We start from the raw sequence: 4,860 nt of genomic DNA, 5'->3' as shown, positions 1-4,860 counted from the left end.
TATATATATATATATACATATATATATATATGGGGTGGTGTATGTATATATTTACACCCAAAGTGAAATTAAAGACAGTGTCCCAGAGTTCTGCAGGAAATTAAGACTTGTGAAGGCACTGACCGACTTTGATGATCAGGATGAATCACTGGTCAAGAACAAAAGTGAATACACCTCCCACAAAGAAAGAAACAAAAGCCTCGAGGAATTTTGCAAGCACATCGAAAGCTTCTCCTATCACACCTTGCACAAACAAAAAAACATCCCAAACCTCAACAAAATCCAATGGAAATAACTTAATGAACTACAAAACAATAAAGAAATTGCAATCAAAGAAGCGGACAAAGGTATCGCAGCGGTAATTACGGACATATCCTACTATAGAAATCTAGTTATGTCCTTACTAAACAGCAATGAGTATAATGAAGAAATCAACAACTACAACCCCCCAAAAATAATGAAAAACCTCTCGTCAGGAAAGTCCTCACAGGAAGTAGATTTCCTAACAAATTTCAAGTAGAAACCCAGCCTTTTCTATGGCCTCCCCAAAATCTACAAAAGCCCAACCATCAATGAAGCCATCAACAACTCACCACATACATACCCCAACAGCAGGAGACCTAAAATTACGACCTATCATAGCTGGTCTATCCTGTGAGATACACAGATTAAGTTACTTCATGGACATTCTCCTGAAGCCATATCTAAAACATATTAAGAAGCTACATCAGAGATGATTTAGACATGCTGAACCATCTCCCAGAACAGGTCGGAGAAGAATCCCTCATGATCTCCTTCGATGTTATAAACCTATAGTCCAACATTCTACATGATTATGGTATGGAAGCGATTCGATTCTGGCTAGAACTACATCTAGAGAAAATACCGGAATGAATGAACAAATCAATTAAATTCATTCTCCAGAATAATCATTTCATTTTTGACACCAACTGCTACCGCCAGATATTGGGAATTGCGATGGGCACGAGAGCAGCACTTACCATTGCCAACCTCACAATGGGATTCTTAGAGAAAAAATATATCAGAATTCACTGTGAAAATTTGGAGACCCTCTCGCCCAATAAATTAAAGAGAATTGGAAGAGATACATGGATGACTGTTTCATACTCTGGAATAACTTAAACAAACTCCTAGAATTTAAAACACTTCTGAACAGCATCCCCATAAGCATTCAATTAACAATGGAATACAACCAGGAGGTACTTCCATTCCTAGACATTCTAATTTAAAAAAACAACAAAATCGAAACAGACATATTTTATAAAACAACAGGTGCAAAACGATACCTTCTCTTGCCATCCTAGACACACAAAAACAAACATCTCCTTCAACCTTGCAAGAAGAATCTGCACTATTGTCTCAGAGAAAAAAAACTTGAGATTTAAGACTGCAAGAACTGAAAAACATCCTCCTGGATAGACACTACCCAATCCGACTCATTAATGAAGGAATAAAACGTGCCAAATCTATCAACACCGAGACATTAAGAAAAGTCAAAGTCATTAACAAACCTCTCCTTAAAACACTACCCTACATTTCCTCATACAAGCCTTGAAATAAAGAAGCATTCAGCACAATCATACAAAACCTACCAATACTACACAAGAACCCAAAACAAAAAAGAATTTTACGTGACATTAAAATTGTCAAAAGCAACAAACAACCTAAGTCATTAAAGAAACTGCTAACTAATGTTTAATTATTCCCCTCTACAACAAGCCCCAATGTCAAAAAATGTAATCGCCCCAAACTGGGTACATGCCCCAACTTTTTGGAAGTGTCAGAATGCTATTTTAAACAAGGGCAACACTTTACAATTAAATCAAATTTCACTTGCGCACCCGAAAATTTGATCTACGTAATCAGATGCTCGGGCTGCCAGAAAGTCTATATCGGTAGCACGGGGAATTCTATCCGTCAACGTTGTATGGTGCATCGTCAACAGATAGCCTCACCACAGTACCGCCAAATTTATCTCAGTGAACATATCGGCGTATGTACGAAACAAATACAACCTAAATTCACTTTTTCCTTCTATATAAATTTGCTGACTGGACTTCTACACAAGCCCGACTCAATAAAGAGACATATTTCATCAAAAATACAAACTTGTACTTAACACCAATTCATTTTAATTGTATTACTAATTGTCACTTAATTACTTGACTCCTGGACACCCATTCATATTCAAACCTGAGCCATGAGAGGTCCGACATGACTCTTATGAAGAAAGTATTCATATCTCGGCAGTTGCTTTGTCGTTCATTTTTATTGGACTGATTTATTTTATTCAATTATGGAATTTCAACATATGCAAAAAAGAGATATATGTATGCCAACCACAATTTTTAGGTATAAATTACTGTTCATACTTATATATACATATATATTTTACAAGAGAGAAAATGAAATGTTAGAGCATAAAATACATGTATATACACTCATTCACACATTACTACTTAATCTTTAAAACCTATTACGCTAATATAATTAACTGTCTATAAAATGAAAGGACTCCTGTAAATGTATGCTTGCTAAAAACACTGAAGAGCTACATGAAAAAGTAAGAGTTGCTCTCCTTGACATATTGCTTTATATCTGTTCCCTTTTTTTCCAAGATAGCGTCCTATTGACAGCAAAAGAAGTTCTCTGTATATAAGTTAACAATCGTTTGATCGTGAAACCGGTACTTATTTAATTCGTAATGATGTAATGATGTAATATGATCCTAATATCACTATAAACTTTACTCTACAAACTTTCTGTGAGTTTTACATTTCTTTTGTTTCTCACACATACACACACACACACACACACACACACATACACACACACACATATTAATCTATGTATATATTAATATTATCTCAGTTAAAAAAAACCTTGACAATGTAAATATGTTAATAGTTACCATGGGTAGCAAAAATCACACAAAAAACCCCCAGGATATCACACCCGTTTTATAGATAGAGATACCAAGTTAAAGTGATGCATTTTGAGTAGATATGAGTAATAATAATAAAAGGAGCAAAACGCATATAAACAAAAGTTCCTTTAATTCTTACATATGTTTCAAAATATATGTGCACTCTACTCTAAAGAAGTAAGAGGTGCTGGAATTGTACATATATTCATCGTCAGGGAACCAACATATAGAAGCAAGACAAATGCGAAATGATAAGGTTACTTACGATTTATAATATTATATGGCCAAGTGAGTGACCGTTAGAAGCAAGAACGCTGGTTTACATAGAGTTATAACGGAAAGGGGGTTGTAAACGCTATACTAAAGGTTTAAATTAAATGATTAAAATAGAGGGAGGCAAAATGGATCACAGTAAACTAAAGCCGTAAGCTATAAGCTAATCCAAATGTGGAGTAAGGGAGAGAATCCAAAGAGATCATCATATATGATAATTTCTCCTTAAGAAAAAAAAAATAACATACTAATTTGAAGCGAAGAATGTAAATATAATAATAAATAAATAAAGCATCATAGCCTTGTAATATATTATATTAATATACGGATATTAACGCAAATAAATGGTAAAACAAGGTAAGGATATTTAGTTGAGAAATAATAATAATAATAATAATAATAATATACAAGCTTACAAGAAGAAAGGGAATATTTAATTAGAGTTACTAATGGTACAAACACAACTAATGTAGCATTACTAGGAAGAATTTACTTAACCAACTATAGAAGGGGAAAATAAACGACAAGTGGCGATGGAGGCAGTAATAGATATTGTTTAAGATTATATTAAAAATATCAAAAATAATAATATACTGATTTGAAGCGAAGAATCTAAACATGATAAATAAAACATCATTGCCTTGTAATATATTAATATACGGATGTTAACGCAAATCAATGGTAAAACAAGGTACAAGATATTTTGTTGAGAAATAATAATAATATACATGCTTACAAGGAGAAGATCGGGTATATTTAGTTAAAATTACTAGTGGTACAAAGACAACTAATGTAGCATCACTGGGAAGGAATTACTTAACCAACTATAGAATAGGAAGATAAAAGACAAGTGGCGATGGAGGCAGAAATAAATATTATTTAAGATTATATTAAAAGATATTATTCAGAGGACATTTGGTAAAAAAAAGAGACAATAATAATAATAATAATAATAATAATAATAATACCTAAAAACTTAAACTAGTAGGAAGGATGGAATCAATGATAATAAATGAAGGTATGTCTCTGCCAGTGCTGACATCGATACGCTCTCTATGTTATCTGGTTTACTAAGCGATTCTTGAAGAACAGAATATGGAAAAGCTCCATGTTACAAAGAGGACAAAAAGCCTTACCTTTGTCGTAGGGAACTGAAGTAGTCAGTATAGACCATTCTAAAGAGAATTGTTTATTGCAATCTTTCAGCTCCCAAATAAATTTACTTAGGCCGGTGATGTTAGCTTTATTCCTATCCCTAAATGAAGAATAATGGTTCGATATTCTCTTGGAGACCTGCGTCGATGAGCTACCTACGTAAAACAAGACATCAGCGTGAGATTATTACCTTACATTGATAAACCACATTCGCACTTAAAAACTTAATTCTCTTAGGATTTAAGTCCAAGATGCTAATCTTGGCCATATAATATTATAACTCGTAAGTAATCTTATCATTTCGCATTTGTCTTGCTTCTATATGTTGGTTCCCTGACGATGAATATATGTGCAATTCCAGCACCTCTTACTTCTTTGGAGTAGAGTGCACATATATTTTGAAACATATGTAGGAATTAAAGGAACTTTTGTTTATATGCGTTTTGCTCCATTTATTATTATTATTCATATATATATATATATAT

Source organism: Octopus bimaculoides, chromosome 10 (genome assembly GCF_001194135.2).
Source record: "Octopus bimaculoides isolate UCB-OBI-ISO-001 chromosome 10, ASM119413v2, whole genome shotgun sequence".
Taxonomy (NCBI): domain Eukaryota; kingdom Metazoa; phylum Mollusca; class Cephalopoda; order Octopoda; family Octopodidae; genus Octopus; species Octopus bimaculoides.
This window is presented reverse-complemented; position numbering follows the sequence as displayed.